The 14,774-nt window shown below is 43.1% G+C and overlaps 1 protein-coding gene across 2 annotated transcripts in view; it reads left to right on the plus strand.

Annotated features, from left to right (window-relative positions):
- The window catches only part of LOC126486030 (MLX-interacting protein), a 452,104-nt gene that overhangs the window by 159,462 nt on the left and 277,868 nt on the right, over window positions 1–14,774 (plus strand). The window lies entirely within an intron of this gene.

The raw sequence follows: 14,774 nt of genomic DNA on the forward strand, positions 1-14,774 counted from the left end.
TGACGGTCTTATTATTCGTACTCTTGTCAGATAATGGCATAGAAGCAGTAGGATAATAATGAAAGAACATTGGTGTAAAATTGAATGGCTATCCAGTGGACATTGTAATCATACAATTATACATTCTAACCATAGATGCGGAAGAAGAGTGAATTGAAGAAATGCTAATATTAATCAACACGTAAGGTGTTTGACTTGAGAATTTAAACATAATGGGAAACTGGAATACAGATGGCGAAAGCAAGGTAAAGGAATTCGGCATGGCTGCGTTATTCATTAACATTAATTGAATTTTTTGCTGGGTATGAATCAATCGTTGCGAATACTGTTTGCGAGAACTCGTTGAGAAGGAGGTACACGTCGAAGACGCCAACGGATCAAGCAAGATGTCCGGAATTAAGTTAGACTGCAAAATTTATCAAAATGCTGGTGTCGCCAGTAACCGTAATCTAGTGTTAATGAAATGCTAGCTGAAATTCATGAAATTAAGTAAAGGTTGGAACCTAGACATTTTGACGAAACTAAACAATTGCTTTTATGGGAGAACATAAAATAACCCCCAAGAAGTTGCTGATGTAGGAGACCAATACAATGGTCTTAAGAGGTATGGTAAATGCAGCAGAAAAGGAACAGGGATGAGGTAAGGGGGGGGTCAGGAAAAGGTTACCTTAGATAGCAGACGATATATCTCTTGTCTTCTCTTTCTATATATATAAATTGAAGTCGCTTGCTCGCTTCCGTCTGTACATGCACGCTAATCTCAGAAGAAGCTGCTGTAGGACTTTTTAAGCCGGTGTTGACTAATAAGTACACTGATTCACAGGGAAGGTTTTTTGTGTATAATTTATAAATATTTCTGCCAATTTTTTGAATTATAATGAATTAAAGTTAAGTTGTGAAAACGCTGCGGACAGTAGTGCCTCGAGGATACAGCATGAGAGATCTAATTCGCATCAGGTGTGATCGTCTAGCGGTAGAACTTACAGCTGGAAACCGAAAGGTTGTGCGATCGAAGCCCGGTTGAGTCACTTTTTTTCAAACCTAGCGTAAATTTCAGATTGCCAATTTCAGCTTCCCCCAGATTAGCAATCGTAATTTGCATCTTAATTCATCGCAAATTCATCGAACAGTGGGCTGTGAGTTACACAGATTTGAAGTACCGTAATAATTACGACCAAAAGACTGAGCGCCTCAGCGCGGCGTGCGTATGTTTACCCACAGCGCGTGAAGCACTCTTCATAACAGTGTGACCAACTGCCGCACAGAGTTCTGTACTTATAAAAAAATAGGAGACCTTACTTTTGGGATTACCCTCGTATGTTCTTTCAGCAGCACAGCAGATTGCTCAGCTTCCCTTTCTGCCTGCCATGAATCAAACCTAGATATGGACACGCTCTGTGCGTGGCACGGCTAAGGAGTGTGCCCCAAAGAGTACACGACAATGAATGAATGACGGCAGTGAATCTCAGTAATCATGACAGTGCGTATAGCTCCCGCAGGATACAGTAACCGGTGCGCAGGAGCCAGTTATCGTCCAAAGCGCTGGGCGACTTCGTTCGTTCGGAAGGGCAGGCTGACAAGTATCTGAAACCTTTTGGCCGGTCGGCGATGACAGAATCCAGGCGCACGCCCTGCAATCTTTCTCAAACGATCTTACAGAAACTGTTCGGTAAAAAACAACAAAACGTCATTTTTGCTGTACTCTTACAGCTTTATATGTCAGGTTCATGATGACATCATTTCCTTAGTGGTCATAGTTACAGTGGTATTTACCTGAAAGTAAGACACTGCGCGAAATTCGAAAAAGTTTGCAGTGAAAAATAGAGGTCGCTATGATTTTGCGTTTAGTGCATATTTCATAATTGTTGCAGCGTATGAAATTTAGCCAAAGTATTGAATTTTTCGTTAGACTTTGGTGGAGGTCTCTATCTGTCACCCATCTCGAGAAATTTGATCTGACGCAACACACTCACTTAAGATCGCCAGCGTTAAAGCCAGAGTGAAATTTCCAAAACATTCCTGATATTTCGTAAACGGTTTGACACATCGGAATGAGATTTTGGTAAATGATAGCAAGCAAAGAGAAGAGTATTTTGCTGTGTGGTTATTATGCAAAATTTCATTATCTGCCGCGTTATTCCAGTCACTGCAGTCTTTTTCGATGAAAGAAAGCAGTTTTTAAGGGCCATCGATAGATGGTGAAACGAGAAATGCTGTTGGTTTGGAAACAACATAAGAGATTAAACGTTTATTTTGTGCCGGTAATGTGCTCTTTCATAAGCCACTGATCTCACTTTACCTCAGCTCGTCACTTAACAGGCTTAGTAAACCACTTTTTCAGAATTCTTTTGGAACGGCGTCTGTACAGCATGTCGGTGAGATGCGACTATAAACTTCGCTGTGTTTTGGCAAAAGAAGCAAATGGTTAACAAGCCAGGCGAAAATAAATCGCTGCAGTTTCGTCGAAATTCTTTTAGATATTAATCAAAGCAGAGGTGACAGTACATCTATTAGAATGGCCACCATGCAAGTATGGGCGTGGAGAAGCCCCCCCTCCCCCCCTTAATAGTTACAGAAAATTTGAGGTAGGCTTCAGTTTAGAATGGCACTTTCCTCCAGCGTTCAGCATTTCCCCCAAATCCCTACAGCGCCTGCCCGTAGCCCCCACCATTACCGCTCTCCCCAGGCATGCCCTGCCGTCTGGGCATCTACCGACCAAGATATTCTGCGCGCACTATACTAATACGGGAAACTCCCCATCGCACCTCCCTCAGATTTAGTGGAAAGCTGGCCCATTGGATGGACCGTCAAAAACTGAACACAGTTCAAGCATGAAAACAGGAAGAAGGTATACTTAACTGTGGAAAAAAGGAGGAAAATAGAAACAGGGAACGGTCCAAATTTATTGTTTGTAACATCGACCAACGTTAATAGTTGTCGTGTCGTGGTTGAGTGGTCACAGTGTTGGACTCCAACGTGGGAGATCAAAGTTCAAATCTCACTCAGTCCAATTTTTTGCCTCCACCTCCCCCCCCCCCCCCCCACCCACACACACACAATTATGAACATTCCGTTCAGTCATTGATGTGTGTATTCACTGTGTTCAGATTTGTTTCTGTGTTGTGGCTTAATGTCAGTTTGCAACAGCGATGTGTAACGAAAGGCTTCCAGATGTATGTACCTTCCTTTGTTCTACACAGGTACCACATGTGATGCCTCCTGCTTTCTGAATTGGAAGTTTTGACTCTTGAATTCTTTCCTTGTAATATAGTTCACACTGGTTTGTTGTTTTCATTTCTGTGAGAGGTCCATGCGCCATCTCAGCTGCTCCCATTCTTCATCACACAATATGAGTCATGTGGTAAGAATATATCACCGTCGCAAGTAAATGTGACGAGTAGTAAGAGCAGGCGAGATGCCACATAGACCTCTCACAGAAACGAAAACAAACGGGTGTCAACTATATTACAACGAAGGAATTAAAGAGTAAAAACTTCCAAAACGGAATGCAAGAGGCATAACATGTACCTGTGGAGAACAAGTAGGAGGTTCATGCGTCAGGTGGCCCCTTCGTTACATGTCACTGTTGCCGAGTGACATTACACCACAACGCGCACACAAATTTGAATACAGCGAACAGACGTGTCAATGACTGGACAGAAAGCTCGTAATTTTATTAAGGGAAAAAAATTGGGCCGGGTAGATTTTGAACCTGGATCCCCTGTGAAGTAATCCACCACCACCGTGACCACACGACCACCATACGACGACTGTTAACACTTCTCGATGTTACACATATTAAATTTGGGTCATTCACTGTTTCTATTTTTCTTCTTTTTTTCCACAGTTCAGTACACCTTCCTGTTTTCATGCTTGATCTGTGTACAGTTTTTGAAGGACTCTCCAATGGGCCTACTTACCATTAAATCTGAATGGGGTGCGATAGGGTGTTTCACTTTTAAGCTTCACAAGAGGATTACTGTAACACGAGCGAAACATCTACATCTTGGTGTGTGTGATGTCCTTAGGTTAGTTAGGTTTAAGTAGTTCTAAGTTCTAGGGGACTTATGACCTAAGATGTTGAGTCTCATAGTGCTCTGAGCCATTTTTTTGTACTACCTCTGCCAGCCTCAGACACATTGAATCTCTCTCTCTCTCTCTCTCTCTCTCTCTCTCTCTCTCTCTCTCTCTCACTCACACACACACACACACACACACACACACACACACACACACACACACACACACACACACAATATTTACATTGGTTGTAAACATATTACTTACGTCATGACTTGCTCCCATCATATGCATGTGATATCATTCCAATCGCCAACTCAATATGGAACACACAACATTAATGCTCCCAGACAACTTTCCTGCCTTGCACTGCTTACATCTCGTAAGGGATGGTTATTGTGGCTGAAGATATCCATGGATTCATTCTGCATGACGTTGTACCGCAGGGGCAGACGGTCATTGCAGTCTACTGCTGTAATTTCTTGACATTGCACGATGCTACACAGCGAACCCCGTGTTGTGTTAGCAGAAGAGCCAACACCGTGTTACGAGAGGAGGCCGAAATGCACGCGTGTTAGCTCAGGCAGGCTGGCGTGAAGAGGGAAGAACTATACTGACGTGTAGTCTGGAACATGACAAGGAATGAGAATTCAGAAAGCGGACGTAATTAGTTTGATACTCAACTTTAATCCATTAATGATGAACGTCGCTCTTGACGGTACATGATTCACAATATTATCAGTAATTATAGTAACTGAATATGGCGCCTTGCAAGGTCGTAGTAAATGACGTAGCTGAAGGCTATGCTAAACTGTCGTATTTGCAAATGAGAGCGTATGTAGACAGTGAACCGCCGTGTGGCGGCGCTCGGTCTGCAATCACAGATAGTGGCGACACGCGGATCCGACGTATACTAACGGACCGCGGCCGATTTAAAGGCTACCACCTAGCAAGTGTGGTGTCTGGCGGTGACACCACACCCCCTGCAGAAGCTCTTTCGTATCCACCATGTTCAGCACAATATGAGTCGGTGCTATTGCGATCTATTCACCAATTACTACAGCACAAGATAAGATATTGTCCGTGCCCCAGGGCCGTCCTTGAGAGACATCGGCAAAGGTGAACGCGCTGACGGCTGCCGGTGTACGATGCCTTCCATTTGTGCGAGGGAAGGTGACATGTTGCGGGGCAATTATACGGAGGGCATGTAATACAGTGGACGTCTGTCAATAAAATGTGGTATGAATTGTAACAGTGATGCTACGACATTTTATCCAACCCATGTAGTTGGACAGAGGAAATAAAGTCAGCTGAAAATGAGGACACAGTGCTAGAATTCGATAGAGAGAATTATTTCAGAAAGCTTTCATTGAACTCAGAAGGAAGAAATGTGCGGGTAAAGATGACGTAGTAGCAGAATACTTTAGGGCATGCGCCAAAAGAGCGGAGCAACGTCTGTAGCAGCTTGTTAATTTGTGAAGTTAGAGAAATTCCACCAGATTCTGAAAAGAATGTTATTATTAAGTTTCTGAATCGAGCGAAAGCCGATTGATGTGAATGTTATCGTACATGCAGTCTAATATAACATACGTTGAATGTATTCACATATTTTATCGATGAAAAGTAAATTAAAAAAAGACCAGTTTTGTTTCAGGGGTAGCATCCCACCCTAAGGTAGTGTGGTATAAAGTACGGGAATGGAAGAAGATCCACTCTCATTGCGCGAAGCAGGCCGGAGGACGGTAGAGGACTGAGAGATTCATACAAGATGCCAAAATCAGGAAGGGCATAAGGCAGAGTTGCTCGTTGTCACCACTGATTTGTATTTTTCGTGTAGGAGAGGCAGTGAGGGAAGTAAAGGTCTACCTCGACGTGGGATGGTTTGTTACAGAGAAAAAAATCTACATTTTATGGGTTCGCTGATGACAAAACAATAGTCTCTGAAAGTGAAAACGAGCTGAATCGGGCGCTAAATAAAATGTAACTTGTGCTAGCTGATAGCTTCAGTTTGCATGTAAACAAAACGAAAACCAAGGTAGTGGCGTCCGCAACAGGTGGACATGCTGGCAGGGTAAATTCTGACAAGAAACCTCTACCTTGGGAACAGAACAGATAAAGAAGGGAGATACAGGGCAGACATAGTAGCATAGATTATATGAGGAGAAAGCGGTTTCTCTGAAAAGAGAACTGCTAGAATGCAAACCTAACGGCAGAAAAAAGCACGAAAATCTATGTTTAAAACACAGCTCTGTATGTATGCGAAAGGTACAGAATGGAGAAAACACAAATGAAACGATTAAAAGGCTTTGAAACGTTGTGCTTCAGTAAAATTGGTGGAACGACAGAGAGAGGAATAAAGAAAAATTGATTACAGGTAACGCAATAAAATGAAGAGACGGAGTGATTTATCGCGTAGTGAGACAAATCGTTCCTTTTCTGAACCGGTGATGGAGAGCTTCGAAGAACTGCACAAGAAGGTCTAGGTACGAAAGCAAGATGCAGCCAACAGTTCTGCTGAAATGAAAGTGGCAGCTGAGAAGCGACAGGTCAAACCTTCCTTACGAATGATAACCGAAACAACGCCACATCGTGTCGACACAATGAACTGGTTGAATGTTCGGTCATAGCTACGCAGAAATGTGTTGCGGCTGCAACAGTATACAGGGTGTCTGTCCCAAGAGTCGTCAGACGCATTGTCTCTAGAGTTTCGCCAGATATTTGTGCAATTTTGTTTTTGCAATTTGCAGCTAAGTCAGTCCAAGCAAATAATGCTCGTCGCGTCTTTCATGTGATGCTCAGTGTCAACGGAAAGCGTCGCTTTGTTTCCTCATACAAAGAAAATGATTTTAAAAGAAGGATTTTACACACGTTCGTTCGATAGAACGGTTCCGAATTAGCCTAGTGCAGTATTCGATGTAGCGATGTATATTGTAAGGGTCAGTAGAACACGAAGAATAGCCGGCAGCGACTGTGTGTGTGCCGCCGTGCACGCGCTGACAGCCACAGCCGTGCAGTAGCGGCACTCCTCGGTTGCTACCAGAATGCTGGCTATGCTTCGTGTTTTATTGTTCCTCTTAATATATATCGCTAAACCGAATATGGTACTAGGCTACTTCGGGACCGCTCTATTGAATGGGCATGTAAAATTCTGCTTTAAAAGTAATTTTATTCGTAACGGGAGACAAATCGAAGTTTTCCGTTCACACTGAGCGTCGCACGAAACGTGACGTGCAGTATTTGTTTGGGCCGACTCCATCTGCACAGTGCAAAAACGAAATTGCAGATAGCTGGCGAAAGGCCACAGATAATGCGCCTGACGAATCTTAGGAGAGGCATTCTGTATATTAGGGACATTCAAGAAGAAACGAGCCAGAGGATGTAAAATAAAAACCGCTGAAGAGATCGTAATGACGTTGCGTACAGAAGAAGGTGTGATCCCTGTAAGAGCGTTGAGATCCCAAAGTCGCAACTACAGCAGTGATTCCCAACCAGGTGATAATTACCCCTTGAGGAGTAAAATGAAGTTTTCTGAGTGGTTAAAGCAAAAGGATTTGATTGCGTTTCGAACCCTCCCCCCCTTTTTTTTTAAAAAAAAAGACCATTCAATTATCACTATTTTGTAAGACGGTAATACTGATTACATAAGTTACCAACAATTACTTTTTTTTTATCAGCACTATCATTAGTGCATGACGCAATGTGGTGGACATTACAACTTGTGAATCGAATGTATGGATCAGCTTCCAAACATAGTCCATCTACTACACACATAATTCGTACCATGCATCTGTGACACTAAAATTGAGACATATTCATCATGTATGTTTAAACGTCTCATGAGACTGCCTTCTCCAGCTTGTAGATAGATCCCGGATTGGACCAGAAAAGGCTTCAGTATTCACAATGTAACTGGTAAACTAATTGACACGACAGCACAACAAAAGCTGTGTAATGACCACTACACTGCTGTAAGTCCTGCACAGTACCGTCAACCACATCAGTATCGATGGTGGTGGTGGTGAAATCTTCCAATTTCTACCAGTTCAGAGGTAAGGAGCGCAAAAATGAAATGATTTAGGGACAGATGGAATAGTGCATATATTTTAATTTGGTTGATTGTACGAGGGTTGCTTTTTTAAGTAAGGGCCGTTTTTATTTTTAAAAAAAGATACAAATACTTTTGTAAAAAAACTTTTATTTTCTGATTCTACACACTTTTACCTATTTTTCTACATAGTTGCCTTGTTTATTTAAGCACTTGTCATACCGTACAACTAAGTTTTTAATTCCCTCTTCAAAGAATTCGGCCGCCTGCTCCGACAGCCAAGAGTTCACGGCCGCTTTCACTTCATCGTCGTCATTGAAGCGCTGCCCGCCAAGATGGTGTTTCAGGTACCGGAAAAGGTGAAAATCGCTAGGAACAAGGTCGGGGCTGTATGGTGCATGGTCCAAAACTTCCCAGCCATAAGAATCAATCAAATCCAGAGTCTTTTGAGAGGTGTGAGGCCTAGCGTTATCGTGCAGGAGCAAAACTCCTTTTGTCAGCATGCCGCGCCTTTTGTTTTGAATTGCTCTGCGGAGCTTCTTTAGAGTTGCACAGTAGGCATCTGAGTTGATTGTCGTTCCTCGTGGCATAAAGTCCACTAGCAAAACACCGCGCCGGTCCCAGAACACAGTTGCCATAACCTTGCGCTTTGACAGCGTCTGTTTGGCTTTGACCTTGACGGGTGAGGTTGTGTGTCGCCATTCCATCGACTGTCGCTTGCTTTCGGGAGTGATATGGGATACCCATGTTTCATCTCCAGTGACAATTTGACTCAACATGTCATCCCCTTCTTCCTCGTAACGAATCAAAAAGCCCAATGAAGTGGCAAATCTCTTCCCTTTGTGGTCCTCTGTGAGGAGTTTGGGTACCCACCGAGAACACAGTTTCTTAAAGTTTAGGTTTTCAAACACAATTTTGTACAAAACCGATCTTGAAACTTGTGGAAATTCCAAAGAAAGAGTGGAAATTGTGAATCTTCTGTCCTCACGAATCTTTGTTTCGACTGCAGCCACCAAATGATCAGTGATCACAGAGGGCCGGCCTGAGCGTTCTTCGTCATGGACGTTTTGACGGCCATTTTTAAACTCTCTAACCCACTGCATTCAAGCCATAAACTTCTGTTAACTGACGATGAATTTCTGCAGCTGATAGGCTTCTCGCGGTCAAGAAACGTATCACTGACCGTATCTCACACGCGGCGGGCGATTCAATAATCGTAAACATTATAAAGTAGCACAGCGATGCGTACGTCAGCTACAGAGTTGCAACTTGCATTAGTGTGAACGGGAAGGATGCCGGCAAGTGGCGCGGTGGCTTGCGGCGTCCGCGCGAACTACGGGACTATACGCGCGAACGGCCCTTGCTTAAAAAACAACCCTCGTAAATGGAAGTGCAAGTGTCGCTAGGGAGAAGATTGGTTCAAAGGAAGCATGCTTTGTAACAAATGCCTGCCCCGCATGAAGATAATTTAACTTCTTTCCTGAAACAGAGTTGTAGACAACACTTGCGATGCACCGAGAATAGCTTCATCATTCTGAAAAAAAGTTTTGGGAATAATAGACCAGTTGACTCGTTAGTTAGTGGTTCAGTTAAAAAACCGTTGAACTTAAACATCATTTATCTTTCATCATTTTAAAAAAGACGGTATAAACATTTTTTTGTTGTAAAGTTTAGTTAGGCGGTAATATTGATGATGATATTTTGGGGGGGGGGGTGAGGAGGGGGGGGGGGCTGGCTGATACCTGATTGCACTCAGTGGTAATGATCTTAGAAAGATGGGGAACCACTAAGCTAGAGGGACATGGGCGCACGCGTACGTGACGTCAAGGCGAGGATGTGCACGCGTCAGACGACCACTATACTCAGCCTTGCTGAAAACCCAGGAATGGAGATTTGAGAAGAAGAGCTAAAGAGTGTAGTGCGTTTCCTGACAGAGGAGGTAATGCGGGGAACGGAAATTCGTCAAATAATGGTGCAAGTGTACGAAGAGCACTGCCTGTCCTTTGCAAGGATCAAGGCGTAGCACAAACGATTGAAGGACGGGACGTATGTCGTTGGCCGATGACGCACAATCTGGAATGCCACACCGGATTATCAGTATCATTGTTCGGCAAGTAGATGTCATTATTGAATGGCGGCGAGTTACGGTGGCAACCATGAGCCCAGAGGTCGAATTAAGCGTCCGAATTGCGACGGACACTGACTGCTCTCTGTCTACCTGTGATATTATTCGATGAATTTCCGTTCCCCGCACTCCTTCCTCTGCCAGGAAACGCACTAAATGCTTTTGCTCTTCGTTTCAAGTCTCCTTTCCACTGTTTCAGCGCGAATGAGTGCAAAGGATGGTCGACGCGTGCACGTGCTCGGTCTGTTGTATCCTTGGGCGTGCGCCAGTGTTCTCCTAGCGGCGAGTTTGGGGCCTCAGGGCTCTTAAAGGGAATCATAACTTCTTCCGGAGGCTGTGGCAATACGGTCCTATCAGCGGTTTTTCATTTTATTGACTCCGGCTCGTTTCTTTTTAAATAACCCTAATAAATGGCAACAGGTGGAAACCGGTGTAATTTACGTAAACGTCGCTATGATAATCTACGCGTAGCTACGACCTACTCGTAAAGCATGCCATAAAAATAAAAAAAATGAAGTGATTAAGATTATCGTGACAAATCATTTTTTGTAAATTGCTGATTCGATAATTTCATGCCGAGCTTTGTTTTTATTTCTGAAAACCAAGATGTCGTAAGCAAATTTTCTTCGCAGTCATTACTTTTGAAATTATCCAGCTGTGTTAAAGATAATGTACAATCATCAGCAAATCGGGACACGAAGTCCTCTTTCTCCAATACGAGCAACATCAGAACCCACTGCACACTTAAATGCCTCACGTACTTTTTCTTTTGCAAACATGTGAGTGCCAGGCGACGTAGTTTTCGATATTTCTGACAGCACTCGTTCAGTAACAATATTTGGCAATCACCAGTCACAATTTCCTTCCAGAAAACACTGAAGCTGATCGGAATCCTGAGGTGGAAACTGAGGTCCCAAGCGGAGGTCTCCTTCCGCTTGACCGAAAGAGATGCCGCTGTCGTCGACACTGGGTGGACTCACTTTCTGGGAGATTGGGGTTCTAATTCCCGTCCCTCCATTTTGGTTCAGGTACCCAAAATCAATTAAAGGAATACCGGGATGCTTCCTTCAGCATGGCTGCGGCTGAGTTCCTATTGCACCCTCATCCAAGTTTGCTGTCTCCCGTATTAATGACCTGAATAGCGCAGACCAACCCTTCACCTTCTCCCGGGCAGTTTAACTCACCAGTTTCGGCTTTCTCGCCTAAATCATGTTCCATAAAATTATTTGCGTCAGTTTGTATGGCAGCGTTCTTATCGTAGTGTAAAAAAATCACTGAAACTTCCTCCAGTAATAACTAGTGCATTTTGCTGTTGACGGAAATTTCGAGGACTCTTCTTTAATTTAATTTTTGACGCCAAGGCAAGAACGCGCTCGTAGAAGACGATGTAAATAATTTTATGGTACCTGATAATGACTGGTTGATCGAAATTTGTAGTTAATATAGCTTATTTCATCAAACGTCGCGGTAGTTCTCCGAATATAGCTTTTTTCATACATTTACGAGCTCAGAATTTATTCTTACTCAACATCAGTTGCGACTCCCAAAGGCAAAACTGAAACGTCTGTTGAACTTTTTGACAGTAAAGTGCCTTTGACAGTGGCTGCATAGGAGTCCAGAAAGTCACAACAAAAGCTGGGTAACTCCCTGCTGAACAAAAAGGACATTGGATTACGTTTGTAGCTGTACTGTCTGTGGGTCGGTGCAGCTTCCGTACTGAATGCGGCTCATCGAGCCAGGTGGACATGACCCTGTCGACACCAGGCGAGACCAGTGCTCACCATTTGCGCAGATGCTGGCAGACGACCGCTTAGCGGGTGGTGGCAGCTCTATGTGTGACTTTCACATGAGAGATACTGACCCCATATTTTGCACATTTTAAGTTCTTTCCTCGTCCACATGAGAACCATTATTCCGGAGACTGAATCTAATGTCTAGAATCCGGAATAATCTCTAATATCTGCAAGTAGCACAGAAGTTCATTACTCTTTAACTGCAATAACTAAGAAGATAGCATATGAGAAACCATCTGTTGCCATTACATCTCTACTCATGCTCCACTTCAGTTGAGTGTCTCAATATTGTACTTGCTTACATAGAACAAGCCATTTTCTTGGCATGTGTTAATGAAAGTACGTGATTTGTGCTGGGCGCTAAAGATACTACAGGAGATCCGGCCTTCGTAGGGGACACTTTTCTTTTCTACTTCGACTGCCTGAAAACTGTTTGGACTGTCTATCTGCAGACACACTCATTCAGGAAGGCATCTAATAAAATCTGTGATGCAATTGTCCCTACAGCAGTAGAGACAGTCGGCAGAACACGCAGTCCTGTAGCGTTTCTGCTTATCACCACTTGGTAGTTACGCTGCAGCAGACAAGACAATGCCCAGTGAATCATGGCGTTTTTACTGTAAAAAGATAGGTCTGATAGTGTTTATTGTATGTGGTGGGTACTAACTGAAACCATATTCCAACGGAAGAGTTCAGAGAGATGCATCCTGTGTTTTAACTATCGACGGGATGTGCCTGAAGTGGTCCTATATTTTTACTGGCAGCCGAACTTGATACTTAGTTGTTCGCGGAAGATTTGGTGCGATATCCGGAGTGATTGGCTCGTTAATTAGCGATCTCCGTCAACGTACGTACGAATACAGATGATCCCTTTCCTTCAGTTTCCTTATTTTCTGTTGAGAGACATGTCTCGTGCAGAACAATATTCAGAGTTTTATATGAGTTTGTGGGAGCGTGGAGATGGTAGAAACCGAGTGAGACTTGCTAATAATTACTTTAACGTTTCTGTGTGTATGGTTTGAGATCTGTTCTCAACATTTTAGTACGTGTTTCTTAATTACACTGTAAAGTACAATTCTGTTATTAACTACTGGTCGGCGTCAAAACCACTGAACTAAGCAGGTGGCATGGTCGTGTTACAGAACGTCAGCCATGCGAAGAATACACGACGTTTCTGACTGAAAAGGCTATATGGTAGGTACGTCGTATGTACTAAAGCTCTGAAACAACGCTGGTTCGTAACTGTTACTAACAGACGAAGAAGACTGAGAGAAAGGAGGGGAGGGGACGGGGGGGGGGGGGGACACATTAGAAGCGCGCACTTCTGAAACGTATAAACGTACAGCGTCACAGTCAGTTTCTAAAAATTCCTGGATGCTGGCTACAGTTGAACAATGTCAGTACCTCCCCCTCCCTTCCCCTAGATACAATGATCTCTCTCTCGCACTTGTGCCGGTGAGTGGCTGGGAGTGAGGACAAAGAGCGGTGGAACTTACTACCTGGCCATGGCGTACCTCTCACTCGTCGCCGTACTGGGTACTGCTTCTTAACTCGAGTGTTGCTACTCTGGCGAATGTAGCGCTTGTGGCATACACCACGTTTCGGAAAAGATCATTCAGTTTACCAAAGAGAGATCAGTTGATAATTTGGTGGAGAGCTTAACCTCTCTTTTATATAACCGCATGCAGTATTGCATGCACTGTAAGTTTCTGTTAAAATTCTCAGGTTCTATGCAAAATATTGGGGAGTAGAACTTAGTTTGGCCTCTACGTTGGTTCTGACAAACAAACTGTTCCATTTAACGTGTATAAAATTTACCAAAACTCAAGCGGACTATACTTTTAAGGGTTTTACCCAATAAAGTTATTGCTATATACAAGCATGTATACTAGAGAACCCGGCAATGCTTCGTAATTGCACATACATGTGAGAATTGGATATACATCCTAAATTACTTCTCCCTTTCTCTCTGCGGATCTTTCCCCTCCCCACTCTCTTTACCCATCTGCTTCCTCCGCCCATCTTTCTGTGCATCACCTTCTCCCTCCTCTCTCCGTCCATCTCCTCCTCCACCGTCTCTATTTCCCGCCACCCACACTGCCTTCTGACCCCTCTCTCTGATCTCGTGCCTTGTTTATTGTTGTTTTATACAAAACCTTAATTGGGAGCTGAAGTTCCGTAAGGTGAATGTGTAAATCGATTGGCATCATTGGTACACAGGTTATGAGAGACACCTCTCCAGCTGTTGGATCTTTGAGGATGGTATATTGTGTGCGTATAAAAAGGAGAAAGAATATGTATGGTAGAAACAACTTGTCTAGTAGTCTACATGCCCTCCTATTGTAGTTGAAACTACCTGCGAGAAAGAGATCGAAACTGCATATATATATATATATATATATATATATATATATATATATATATATATATATATATATATATAGCCCATATCCGTCGGTTTATTAAAGTATCATGTAAGAATTATAAGTTAATCAGTCGAGAACTTTACAAGATTTTTGATAAAAATGTGTTCCGCGTATATATTACAAATATATTTATATATTATACACGTTAAAAATATGTACACCATGACTGTCCGAATGTTCATTAAAGTATCGTGCAAAAATTTGAAGTAATTCAATTAAGAACCTTTCGAGATTTTGGTAACAACATTTCCCCTTTATATATTGTATATATAAAAAAATAACCATTGTTTGTCCAAATGTTCATCAGAGTATCATGTAAAAGCTTGCTCGAACAGTCCACGGGTATACTGCCGGTTCATAGTGTC

Source organism: Schistocerca serialis, chromosome 1 (assembly GCF_023864345.2).
Source record: "Schistocerca serialis cubense isolate TAMUIC-IGC-003099 chromosome 1, iqSchSeri2.2, whole genome shotgun sequence".
Classification (NCBI taxonomy): Eukaryota; Metazoa; Arthropoda; class Insecta; order Orthoptera; family Acrididae; genus Schistocerca; species Schistocerca serialis.